Here is a 14235-nt window from a genome sequence, read left to right on the forward strand (position 1 = left end):
GTCTAAGGTCAGACAGCACAGTAATTCCTCATTACCCACGACTGTCATCCCCAGACTTGCTGGACTCCTGAATCCACTTCTCAGCAGCTGTGTGACCTCGAGCTCAGAGTCCTCATCCATAAAAAGGCTGATACTTTGGTGTGAGTATTGAATGATGTGCTGCAACACATGAAAGCCCTAGAACCGTGCCTGCCCCTAAGGGCCCCATTACGATTAGCTCTGGTCACTGTTAGTATTCTCTCTCACAGAGTGGATTCCACCATCTACCCACTTAGGGCTGAGAAACATCCCACAGGCCCTGTTCCCCTCCCACAGTGAAGGGGGTGTCCATGACTGGCATTTATAATTGCTCCGTTTTTCTAGGATAGAAATGAAAGCCGTGGGCATAAAATACAGGCCTCACATTATCTAGCTTTTGCCCATTTCTCGGCAGTCTCATGATTTTCACTATTTCCTTAATATCTCCTCAACTTCTGCCTTAAACCACAGTAATTTGTTCATCTTTTGGGAAATGTGACTTTCTATGAGCATCCACTTTATTTAAAAACAAAACCCATAAAACACTCTTTATCTGCCCCCTTCAGGTAAAGATGACATTTAACAACAATGAGAAAGTTACTGCTTTCCAAAACACACATGATTAAAAATGTACCCATCACCGTGTGATTTTGTTCCTGAAAATGACTGTATTGCTATTGAAACTCACCACATTTAAAAAACTTGGAAACAGAATTTTCAAATCTATTTAAAAATCTCTCAAAGAGTTTCAGCAAATTATTAAAGTCAATTTTTGAAAGTAAAAATGTAATACTTTGTGAAAAATTTATAAGAACTGATGGATCTCAAGGAAGACTTATAAAGACAAACCCTTTATATAATTTTGTGGATAAGACTGAAAACAGGTACAAATACAGTCAGAAATCCACCTCTGCTGTGTGAACCTGGCTTGTCCTGAAGCATCTCTTTTAAAGATGACATTAAAAACAAGTCTCTAATTCACCTGAACTTGAATCCCAATCTTTATGTCATTATTAAATCAAGAGTTTTTAAAGTATAAAGCAATTCAAATTATATTGCTCTCACTAAAAATAGCCTGTTGATCATATTATTAATTATTTATTCATTAACAGTGACATTTTGGTGGGAGTAAAAAATATTTTGTATCATTGAGATAAAACAAAATTATTTAAAAATAGTGTTCATTTCATTTTTGCCTTTTAGAAGACTTTGTTTTGTGTTTTACTATTTACATGATATATTAGCATAATAGTACATGTATACTGTTTATACATAAATGACTATATATTAGATCCGCCTGCCAAAAATATTTTAATGATAAGGGAGTATAATAAAAAAAAGCTTAAGGGTCATTGATTTAGACTAATTTTTCTCAAATCCTGGTTTGAGAAGCATCTGTGTAAGTATCGCTATAGGGCCTAAGCTCAGAAAACCTCACTTGGAGCATGTATAGTTGAGATCTGGAACATGTATTTTTAACAAGCACTCCTACTTAAGGTGGTTCATAGGCTACATGCTGAAAAAAATGGCCCTGAAGGAAATAAAAAGCCTTCTATGGGGACCACAGTGCCTGTGAGCAAGGTGGTTAAGTAGCAGCCATGCGCCACAGGCAGTGGCCCCAACCAGCTGTCTCCTTGTTCGTCCTGTTGAAAGCTGAAGGAAAGACTTTGCAAAACTGACCTCTCCCAAGTGTATAAACCTCTGACCCTCAGTGAAGACATTATTTTCTAAAGGATGATTCTTAAATAATTGCCCCTGTTAAAAATATATGTCGCCCCCAGAAGGGCTTTAAAAATAACTCTGCTTTCTGCAACTTCAGAAGTTGTGGTTTGTATTAACGACTGCAGGATCATCAGAGGGAAAACTCATGGAAAGGCTCCCGTTAGAGTGATTTCATTTTGTTGCATCAGAGGGTCCAAGTTTAATACTTTAAAAAAATAAGTAAAAAGTATGTCAATAAATAATACTTATTTTAAAACATTCCCCAAACCAGTACCACTCTTAAACCAAGGCAAAGGGCCACTGCCCTGAGCCCTTCTTTTAAAGGTCCTACATCACACACGGGTGCACGCGCGCACACACACGGAACCTAAAGAACATATGATGTCTCTGTCATCTGGGATTTAGGGCTCAACAGGATACAGTGCAACTTTAAACTCAAACATCTGCTCTTGTGACCAGCGCCACTGAGGACCCACGGAAATGCTTCCACACATCACTTGCTGTATGTCCTCAAAGTCAAAGGTGATCACAACCAAAAGGCATAAAGGCTCGGGCTGTGCTGATAAGAACACTGCTTCCAAGAGCAGGCAGAAAAGACCATTAATCAACCTGGCAGATCACGCGAATGCAATGTAGCCTTTCCTCATGCACTATCGTTTCCCAGGAGGCCTGGCATTGTTTTCTTGCTTCGCCAGTGCGTGGCTCTGCAGGTATTGAATATTTAGCGACTCTTTGCAACAGCTGCACCTGGCAGCAGAGGGATATTTTGCAATATTAAACAATTCATATCACTCCTAGGTTGGTAAGTCTATAGATCTACACAAATAATTTATGAATCTAACACTAATACTTCACCTTGAAGACCAGATGCATTAGCAAATACTTTTATTTGCATAAAATATTTCAAATTTATTTTCCAAAAAATTAAATAAAATTTCAGCTTTATTTAAAATCTTATATTACTTATAATTTTTCTTTTCTATTTGTATGTGTAACTTTGAGTATTTTAGAAAATAGCATTTTATAAATAATATGTATTAAATAAATTGAACGTTAAATTTTTCTGTATTTATATTAATGTACATTATTGATAAAAAAATATATTCAAATTTTGGACACTTTTAGTAGAATTACATTTTATTTGTAATCCTTCAGAACACAAATTATGATGGAATATTGATTATAATGACACATTAGTGATTTCTGCTGAAATGAAGACAAAAAAATCAATTTAATGGAATATATAGTAAATTATGAATTATGTCTCTTTCATTTTATTACTCTTCTAAACATCTGCAGTCCAACAACAAAACACTGGGACATGCAATAAAAATTACACTGATTTCTCTTTGATATTTTTCCACCAAAACCCATAACTTTACATAGTTCTCCATTCTTCCTTCTGATGGTCTATTTGTCAAGGTAGTAGGATGGAACATATTTTATTTAACTGTGTTTTAGCTGATTTTATAACTTTTAGATATTTAGACATAGGGTATGTGGGCGTTCACCTGCACTCTTGCCTTGGGCTATGCCAGTGTAAGAGGCAGGCCTGACAGAGGAAAACAAGAGGAAACAAAACGTAACAGAGACAAAGCGGCCAGACAGGGAGTTGTAGGGACCACTGCCAGCTCAATCAAAGCTGCTGCTTTTTACCGCACTCAAGATACACTGCTTAAACCACGCTGTGTCCACTCCTGCAACAGAGCAACTATTTCAGCCTGCCTTGGCGGGTCTACAGCCTGCTGTTTTTCATTGCTGAACCACTTCATTCCCAGTGGGAAGGATGCTCTCCAGATTTAGAGAACCCGCAGAAGATTCAGAAGTCACTGGCTTTTGAGTGTGAGCTCACACAGGAAGGTCCACGTGAAGTATAGCCTTTTCACCACGATGTCAGAGCCAAGGGACGTCAGGGACGTCATTTTCCAGGTGACCCTAAGAGTCCACTTTCTCCCCGCCCACGATGAAGGGCACGTACGGAAGGGAAATGAACACATTGGCACTGAATGCCCTGCTCTTAAGTGAGAAGCCAAAAGGTGCAGCTACACAGTCAGCTATGCCCACAATTATGCCGGCACGTGTTTAAAGTTCGCTCTCTCTGTCCTTCCTATGCACCTGCAAAGAGGCAGTGAGTCAGGCAACTCAGCAAACAAGCTCTGGCATCTGCCTGATTCCATTTAGATCCTGGCTCCACAGTTACCAACCTGTGACTTGGGGCAATTCTATGCCTAGGTGTCCTCTTCTACAGAATGGTTTCTAAGGGGTACTTACCCCAAAGGGTGGCTGCAAAGATTATATGGGCTAAGTTCCTAGAATAGTGTGTGAGCCTGTAGTAACTGCTACATGTGTATTATGCAAATAAAAGTATCCTTAATTATGCCCCCATTTATAAGAGTCTGCAAGAGTAGTATTAGGACATATGTCTTTTTTTAAATTATAGTTGATTTACAATATTATATTAGGTTCAGGTGTACAACACAGTGATTTGATATTTTTATAGACTATACTCCATCTAAAGTTATTATATAAAGTTATATTCCCTGTGCTGTACATTACATCCTTATGTCTTATTTTATACATGGTAGTTTGTCCCTCTTTTAAGGCTCTACCCCTGTCTCACCCCTCTCCCCATGGTAACCACTCGTTTGTTCTCTATATCTGTGAGTCTATTTCTGTTTTGTTATTTTCATTCATTCGTTTTATTTTTTAGAGTCCACATATACGTGAAAACATACAGTACTGGTCTTTCTCTGTGTGACTTATTTCACTCAGCATAATGCCCTCCAAGTCCATCCATGTTGTTGCAAAATGAGGTCGTATGTTTTGAGCTGACCACTACTGCAGGTCCAGGGAAAAAGAATTTGTGCTACTTGGCTATTGTATGGCTCCCCTTACCCTAGACTCTGGGCCATTTAAATGGAACAATTAAGTGGCATAGCACCTTTCTCCTTTTCCCATTCTCATAGTCCAAGCTCCCCTCTAAACAATATTTGTGGTAGCCTACAACACCAAAGCCCACTTCACAAAGTTCAATGAATACCAAAACAAAGAGGAGGTGAATTACTTAGGATCACAATGTAGTCCAAGGTGCAGCTGCCTGCCCGTGGCTCTGTGGCCCAGATACATGGGCCAGAGTTACCCACAACTTGTCCCCTCCACCTCTCTCTCCTTTCAATACTTTTCCAAAAAGTGTAAAAGTGGAGGAAGGTTCGAGGAGGCCTGGACAAGGGAAGAAAGAAAGATGGTGCACTAACCTCAGGATATTTATTTACTCTTACTGTGTTTTTTTCCAACAGAAGCTCTAAAAGTCTCTCTTGAAACCCAGAGGTTTTGGGCATAAAACTGGAAAAAGTCTGATGTAAGAGGTGAAGATGCTGTTTTTCAATCAGGCTCAAATTTCTGAAATAATGATCTCTTTTTGCACGTTTTGGGGAAGGACTGTCTGTAATACAGTTCCAAAATTTTTAGCAGACACACCAAATGGCCCTCCTATCATTTTCAAGGTCCTCGTGCGTTTCTACAGATGATTTGCAGGTTACTGGATTCAAGCAATCTTTACATCAGACACCCTACAACTTTTTAGATGAGGTATATTTGTTTCCCTGTGTTTTCTTAACCAGTCTGTAAACTAGGCAAGGATCATGTCTTTTAAATCAAATTTGATGCAGTTCTTGGCAGGATTTTGCATGCAGTTGCCCCATAAATATTTATTGTTGATTATTAAAAAAGAAAACAATGAAAAAATGGTTCAAATTTCATGGGTTTTTTTCTTGCGGGGGGAGGCTAAGCCAGAAAATAGCAATTCTTATCAGGAAATCACTATTTTCCATGACTACAAAAAATGCAGGTATCAAAACCCAAATATCAATACTGGGTCTAAAGGTATATCAATACCTTAAAAACAAGTGGTTAAAATTTGAAAAGTACCTGGCATAAACTATTGTGAAAATAGTCAGACTGATTCTCTAAACATACGCAGCATGCTCGAAGGGGAAGAGAGGGGAAGGCAGTTTGTCACTCCATCTCCTTCCAGTTCTTGTTTATGGCAGCCTCGAGCCATGTAAAAAGCACTTACCCAAGTCCACCCATGGTGACTGAGACCATCTTTGCACAGGTGTGTATTATATAGGGTACCGGCTAAGTTCTTTTATCCAGAAACCCCAAAATACAGTGACTTAAAGGAAAGGAAGTTTCCTTGTCTCCCTACAGTCCAGGGCTCAGTAGCCTAGGTCGGTGCAGGGGGTGTGGGTAGAAGACAACAACGCAGCCTGGGGTCAAATCTAGCTTTGCTGCCTGTTTGTAAGGTAAGAGTAGTTTCTATATCGTTAAATGGCTGAAAAAAGATCGAAGGTAGCATATTCTGTGGCACATGAAAACTTCATAAAATTCAATCTTCAGTGTCCATTAAATAAAATTTTACTGGAACTTCCCCACAACTCAGAGTCAAGGATTATCTACAGCTACTTTTCACTACAAATGGCAAAGCTGAACAGAGACTTTATGACATGCAAAGCCTAAAGCGTTTACTACCTGGCGCTTTACAGAAATAATCTGCTGAGCCCAGGCCAAGGAGATCTCACTCAAGTGGTCCATCCAAGGCCCCAGGTTCTTTTCATCCTGCGCTGGCTCTGCTGTTCTCCAGGTTGCTATCTGATTGGCAGATTGGGCCGCTCCCACATCCATGTTCCAGCCCTCTGTAACAGGGTAACAGGGAGCGGCTAAAAAGAAGGGCAAGCAATTGCTTTTTAAGTATAGTAAGCAGAAGTGGCACACATCACTTTTGTTCACGTGCATTCTTTTGGTGAACTTATTCAAGTATCCTACACAGTTTGCTGGACAGCAGAAACTAACACAGCATTGTAAATCAACTATACTCCAATAAAAATTAAAAAAAAATCTTACACAGAGATGAAGGCAATGAGGCTGAAAATGAAAGCAGGGAGGATGGAGACAGGAGGGGGTGAGGTTCAACCAAAAGCCTGATACAGCATGGAGTACACACAGTAACTAAATCTCAAAAGTCTATTGAGTACCTTAAGTCCCTTAGGTTCCAAATACAGAGTCATGCTAGCCTATGATGAAAAGTCTTCACTATATTTATTAAAATGGCCACTTTTTGATGTGAAGGCAAATTGATTTTCAAGCTAGAATAAACTTCTGCAAGAAATTCTTGTATTTCAATGAACATGTTGAGGACAAAATGTTGTCCAGGTTCCCCTTAGGACCCATGTAGTGAAGACTCAGTATTCGCTGGCAGTTACTGAAGATATTTTGGAATCAATAGAAAAGACGGAGTCTTAGTTAGGACTGCAGGGTCTGTCTTCTACTTCAGGCCCTGTCTCAAGCTCTATGAAGTAGAAAAAGACATTAACCCACCTGGATCTCAGCTCTGCTGACTGCTTATTACCTGTACTTTCTGCACTTATACGTAGCTAATGTTTTCTAGAAATTTCAGTGATAAAGTTTTTGCATTTTTGTCCAGAGTGAGTTTGCCTAATTTGCAATCATATCGAAGGTTCTCATCTTGACTGGCTGCTTTGTGAAAAAAAATTAATTCATATTCCATAAGGAATTGAGCAAGAAGAAAGATGAACTTCCGTTTTCAAATCACGGATGGCAGGGAATCATCACTTTTACAAATAACCTTATGTTACTGGTGGTTGGTTGTCACTTGGTTACATGGTGTGTTTGAAGAGCTCTAATCAGTGTACTCTATTCTGAAGAACATGGCTGCCTGAAACTACTCTCCTGTTTCTGAGCAGGACCACAACAGAAAAAACGGCACCTTCATCCTAAAACAGATTGAATTAGCCTTCTAAATTGGAAACATAACCAGGCCACGCACATTACTATTCCGATACTTGACATGTTCTGAAATTAGAAACAGAATAATATTGGAAGTCTTTGGAGCGCAAGATGGTTTTAAAAATGTGAAGATTAAATTTATTACAGTCTATTGGGTGCAACATCTCTCAAAGCCTTGTTAGACCAACCTACATATGGAAAGGAATTCACCACATATATGAGGAAAGTTATTTCAAATTGATGGGGGAAACTCTTTAATAAATTCCATAGGAATAACTGACCATTCAGTTGGAGAAGAAAAAAATCAAATTCGACTTCTCCCTTACAACATACACAAATTCATTCCAAAAGGATTAAGGAGCTGAGTGAAAACAATTTTTTAAAGTATTAGAAGAAAATATAGAAAAAGCCTTTGTGAGGAAGGTACAAAACCCAGACTCCATACAGAAAAAGACAGATCTATTGACCTTTACTCATGTTTAAGCCTTCTGTAAGGCAAAAGACAAACTAGATAAAAGGCAGTCTTCTCAATGCATATTGTCAATACATAAAGTATATATTTCATGGAAAAGTGTTTTTTTTTTTTTTTTTTTTTTTCCGGTATGCGGGCCTCTCACTGTTGTGGCCTCCCCCGTCGCGGAGCACAGGCTCCGGACGCGCAGGCCCAGCGGCCATGGCTCACGGGCCCAGCCGCTCCGCGGCATATGGGATCCTCCCAGACCGGGGCACGAACCCGTATCCCCTGCATCGGCAGGCGGACTCTCAACCACTTGCGCCACCAGGGAGGCCCGGAAAAGTGTTTTTTAAAGAAACTTTTATAAATGAATAAGGCATCTAATAAGGATATAAGCAAAGGATATAAGCAAATTTCTTCAATTAAGAAATGCAAATGCTTATAAATAAATGAAAAGTTTCTCAAACAATGAGACATTACTTTACTCATCATATAGGGAAACATAATGAAGACCAAACACATGAAATGCTACACAGCATGTGAGGAAACGGGGACTTTGTGGGGCTGGAGGTTGGGGGGGAAGTTTGTAAGGACCTATCCAAATTTTAAAATCCTGTTTTGTTCAGTTGAGCAATTCTATTTCTATGTAGTTATGCCTTGAGAAATACTTACACACGTACAGAAAGAATCATATACAAGAGTATTTAATGTTTATCATAGTGAAAACTGAAAAGACAGAAACGTTCATAAGGGAATGGATAAACAGATTATGGAGCATTATGTACCAGTTTAAAAGATGGAGTTCCATTTATATGGACCAATATGAAAGTGCTCTATGAAATCAGGGAGAGAAAAATCAAGTTTCAGTTTAATATTGTGTGTGTGTGTACACGTATGTAAAGTACGGTCTCACTGATTTCAAAAACTCACACAACAAAATGATAATGATCTGTTTGTATTCATGTCCGTGACTGTGTGGAAAAAAGTCGAAAGGATGCCCACCTCCTGGTCGTTGCCTCTCAGGAGTGGCAGCCGACTGGACAGGAAGTCTCACTTGTGCTCTGTTCTTTGATGTTTGAGGGCGCATTTATGGAGAAGGCCCTCGCTGAGAGCATTTATTCTGTACTATGTATGCAATTAAAGTTAAATTATAAACAAAGCAAAAGTGAGATACTTCGGGGCCATCCATCTTCCTAGTTCACTCAGGATGTTTCTGCAGCGGAGTCTCTCACTGCTTGTTCTGTTGGTCCACTTACACACTCCAGTGTGTAGCTTTACAAGGCAAACTGGCCGAGTGTGAGGTGGAACGGCTATTTGTTCATAAATTTACTACTTTATGCCATTTGGAGGGGAAGCAACACTCATTCCCTGGCTTTGTAATTCATTTCATTGCTTATAAGTAATAACTGGAAAAGAGAGTTTAAAAGCAATCATTATTTTCAAAAACTTTGACCAATATTTGTTCTGAAATGTCAGGTTCCTTGGTAAAATATCAAAAGGCTTAAAATGTAGGCTTCTTATTTTTTTCTTTATTAGAAAGTTAACATTACTTACATTTATAACTACACTCAAAGTCCAATAGACTGGATTAAGATTTCTGCCAAATGCTCTTACTTAACATTTTTCGAGTTTTAGCAACAGCAATTGTTACTTTCACATTGAAAAAACAATATCTTAGTAGCATAAGGCAAGTTTGTGGAAAACTAAATATCTTCATTTTACACTTCAGTAGATTCAGCCTAAACCAACATCAAATTAATCAGAATTAAGATCAGGGCTCAAGTCTTGTGACTTGTAACCTAAGTTTTGGGTTTTTTCCCCCATATGTGGCCGATGCCCACAAACTACATACACTTTCTTAAATCTTCTAATAGTGCTTTCTAAAACTGAAAGCTTTACTTCTGAGGCTTATAATACAGTATTTCACATACTGAGACTGGAATATAGCAGAAGAAGCTGAGTAAAATTCATTTTAGGAAGAGATGAAATTTAAGATAATGATAAATGGATCTGTATTGTGCATTAAAAGGAAGAAGGAATTTCTCTCTTGCATAGAGGGTGACACTTGCAAAAATAAAATTCTGGTCTATCACACAACAGATGCTCATTTGTATATTAGAGAGAGATTCTCCACACTATTTCATTTTAAAATGGACCCTCCATTGTTCTTTCGTTTTTTAAAATGGACTCTAATTATTAAACTATAGTCTAAATGAATTAAAATGTATTAATTTTTCAGTGACTTAATTTGAGACAAAGGTGTATGTTATTCCTATAACAAATTTAAAATATTTTGCAGAAAGACTTTTTGCTGTATATATCAGATTTGTAATGATATTACATGTAAAAATGCCTTAAATCAAAGTCCTCAAAATGCATTTTAAAGTTGAGTAAATACAGTTAAGACTAAAACAACAAAATTCACTTGTCCTCTATTGGCCTATATACTACAGCAAACAGCTAGGTAAGCCAGTAGAATGCTGTGAAATTGCTAGCAACGGCAAACATGCCTGGCACTTTATCCAGCACAGCTGAGCAAAATAAATGTCAGAAGGGCGTGTTACAGTTGGTTTCATTATAACGTCTGGTGACCACCATCAGTCACAGTCTTTAAATGAGAACCATTCTCTTTCCTCCTCTGAATTATAATTTAGATCTGCTTTTGTTGTGAAACTTATTCGCTGCAAGTCGGTGGCTGAAATTTTATGATGTATCCCTGACTTTAAGTCCCCACGGCGACGTCTGTAGACGCACGTCTGCCCTGAACCCACCCTGCAGAAGTCAAGTGCAGCAGCGCCAAGGGCAAGATGCGGCAGCGCCACAACCGCAAACCAACCGTACGATAAAATAGAACCAAGGACATCTGGAAACAGGATCAAACGACAGTATTTATCTGCCAGATGCGCGAAAATTTAAACCCACGCGTCCTTCTGCTTTAGACTGTTCCCCTGCCCGGTGTGCAGTCACGTTTTGGGGGTATAACATACTGGAAAATTCGGGGGCGATTAGTGTTGGAAATAACAGATTTACTGTACATTTTAACCACTTCCAGGCCAAATAAAAGGAGGCGCCTTAGATGGGCCACCGCGCCAGGATGGCCAGCCACCCTTAGGGGAGAAAAGAACAAATGATGTCATAACTTTCAGGTTTGGGGGAAATCTACTTTTGCTCTTTAAAAAGAGATGAAAGGTGTCGCTGCCGCAGTGAGGCCCGCGGCGAGAACGCGGACGGCTTGGTGCGCTCGGCGCCGAGAGGATCGATCACCTAGGCTGCGAGAAGCTCCGAGCTTCCAGTGACACCTAAACCACAGCTTTCGCTACTCTCATATTTGGGGTGATAGTGGGAAGGCAAGTATCACCTCTAAGAGAATCTGATAGGATTCTTACCCCTTGCACTGTGTCCAGGCTCGGGATTCTTCCAAGTTCCCTCCCCTTTGCTCCATGCAGATCCTGGCCCTGCCTGCACTCGCCGTCTCTCCCACACCTGGGTCGCCGTGGATTGAGTACCTGGGCCCGCCTCGACCCCGCCTTGCCTCCCTCCTCTCCAGCGCTGTCTCTGGAAGGTGACTGCGTGCCTGGCTTGGTGACACGCAGAAGCCCAGTGACACGAGAAAAGGGGCGCAAGCACCTTCTGCAACCAGTTCTCACGCGTTACGGGTACAAACCGAGCTCTAACTAACCTCCCTCCAGCTAACCGCGAGGGGGGAAAAGGGCGCGTCGCAGTGCCCCCTCCAGCCTAGCCACGCGTGGTGAAATTTCCGGCGCTCGGGCCGGCTAAGACACGGGATCTGCACCGCAGCCGCTCAGCTCCCAGAGCCCGCGCCGGGCGCTGCTGCGGCTCCTCCAGTCGCTCCCCGAAGTGCGAAGGCCATCGCCCCTTTCGCTGCGCGCCTGCGAGGCCGGCGGCTCCGGGAGCCGCGCCCGGCTGCGGAGCACTCGGCGGGCCGGGAGCGGGCCGGGGGCTGCCCGGCGGCGGCGGCGGCGGCTCCTCCGCAAGGGTTAACAGCGGTCCCCGCGGAGGCTTCCTCTCGCCGGCCCGGGAACATGGATACCGAGACCGCAGGATGTTCGCCGGCTGGGCCGGGCAGTCAGGAAACATGAGAAGGCCTCGCTATTCCTGTTCCCGGGCCGCGCGCGCCCGTCTGGGTAAATAAAGCCGCGACGCCGGCGGTGGCCGCGGTGAGCGCGCTGGAGCCCGCGCGGAGAACATGCGGCGGGGATGGGAGCGCGCCTAGCCTCGACGCGGGAGAGCCAGCCGCCCTGCCGCCGGCCGCGGGCCCCCCCACCACCGGTACAGCCCGCGGTCGCCGCTTCCCGGCGCGGGGCCGCGGGAAGGGAGGCGCGCTACGGCTCCCGAGCCGCTCCTTCCCTCTGCTCCGCGCGCCTGGGCTCTCCCCGCCCTTCCCCCACCTCCCTCCGAGGCCCTTGGGGACGCGCCCGAAGGGGGGTGGGGGCGGCGGCCGAGGCTGGCCCGAGGGTCTGCGAGGAGCCGGGGAGCCCACCTGGTTCGCGGGCGTGGGGCGGGGCGGTTCCGCAGGGAGGGAGCTCCCCAAGCCACAGTGTGGAGTGAATCCGGGTAAGTGGGGAGCACGGGAGCCGAGAGGCGGCGTTGGGGACCGCGCGGGGACCCAGCTCTCGGCCCTTGGCCGCGCCTGCCGCCTGCAGACGCAGCAGCGCCAGGGTCTGTGGTTGCGACCTCGGCGTGTGCTTGGGACAGTGGGGAGGGTCCGCGTGGCAAGCTTCGCGGCGCAATGGCCGGGAAAACACGCCGTGGCCGACAGGAGGACAGGGTTGAGGTGGGGACAGACAGCGCGGCTGGGAACGGGTTGCTTCACAAATAGAACAGCCTGAGCGCAAATCACCGAGCGCACGGATTTAAAAGGAAAAACAAGGCGCCTCCTGACGCCTCGAACGAGGGCTGCGAACACGGACCTTTGCTCTCACACGGCCGCGGAGGCTGCACGGACTGCCCAGGCACGTACCTGTCTGCGGGGGGCAGCTAGCAGAGGTCTGACTTCACCTCCCCGCGAGCACTGACGGTGGCCGTCGTCTAATCTCTGCGGTCACAGCCCTACACGTCGCGCGCGACCGCTGCTGCGATGGCCGGAGGGCGGGGCGCGGGGGGGGGGCTTAGCGAGCGTGGGCGTCTGGCGTGGGTGCGTGGGCGTCCGGCGTGGGCGCGTGGGCGTGGCGCCCCTCGCCTGGGCGGGGCGCGGTGAGGGGTCTTCGGCCGTGCGGTGGGGGGCAGCTCGGAAGCAAAGCGAGCTGCCCCCCAGGCGCGAGTCGGGGAGGTAGGGTGGGCTGGGGCTGCTGCGCGCCTCCGGGCGGTCACCCGGCTGCTCCGCGGCGGCGCGGACCGGCCCCCGACGCTCACGCTCGGCGGGCAGAGGCTCCGGGCCGCCACGACCCGGGAGGTGAGCTGGCGGCTTTTCCCGACGGGGGCAGCCGCAGGCCCGGCGGTGCGCGGACCGCGGCGCCTCTTCCCGCTCTTTAACGCCTTAGCAACTTCTGAAATGGTTCCCCGAGACCCCAGAGAGGGGTGGGTGTGGAAGGACTCCGAGCTCGCGGCTCGCACCCGCGCTGCGGAAGAGGACAGCACTGGCCACCGGCCCCGGTGGGGGGCGGGGGGCCGGACCCAGCGCGTCCGGAGCGGGCTGCAGGGTGGTAGGAGACTCGGAGGGAGGGGAGGGCATGGTGCATTTGTCCCTGAGGCCAGTTCACTTTCTAGCTCTGGAATCTGCTAACTTTCCTGCCCTCACCCCCACGCCAGGGGCTGTAGCCGGAAAAGGGACGCAGGGGTTTCAGCCAAACCATCCAGGACCTAGAAAACATGCAAATCCCCGAAATCCCAGTGCGGCCTGGGACTCATTGACTGGGGCTTGCGAAAGCGGTTGTTCATGTTTCCCCCAATTTTTCCTTTCTTCCAACCCCTCCTTACGACCCCGAGTGGGAGCTCTGAGAGGCTTTAGTCTTCCGTTTTGACTGAAGAGCCCCGCGCGGCCCCGCGCCTGCCCTCCGCTTTCCGGAGCGGGCTTCATCCAGATTAAAACCAACTCAGGCAAGGCTCCTTGAGGAGTCACTTTGCTTCGCCCCCGCGTGTTAACTGTTGCCGGTTGAGATTCTTTGGGGGCTGGGTGGCCAGGGCTAAGAGGAGGATGGGTACCTGCCCCGGGAGCGTTCGGGTGCGGGTGACGGGCGTTGCGGCGGAGCGGTGTAACCAGCCAGGGGGAGGCGGGG

This window comes from Mesoplodon densirostris, chromosome 4, assembly GCF_025265405.1.
Source record: "Mesoplodon densirostris isolate mMesDen1 chromosome 4, mMesDen1 primary haplotype, whole genome shotgun sequence".
Classification (NCBI taxonomy): domain Eukaryota; kingdom Metazoa; phylum Chordata; class Mammalia; order Artiodactyla; family Ziphiidae; genus Mesoplodon; species Mesoplodon densirostris.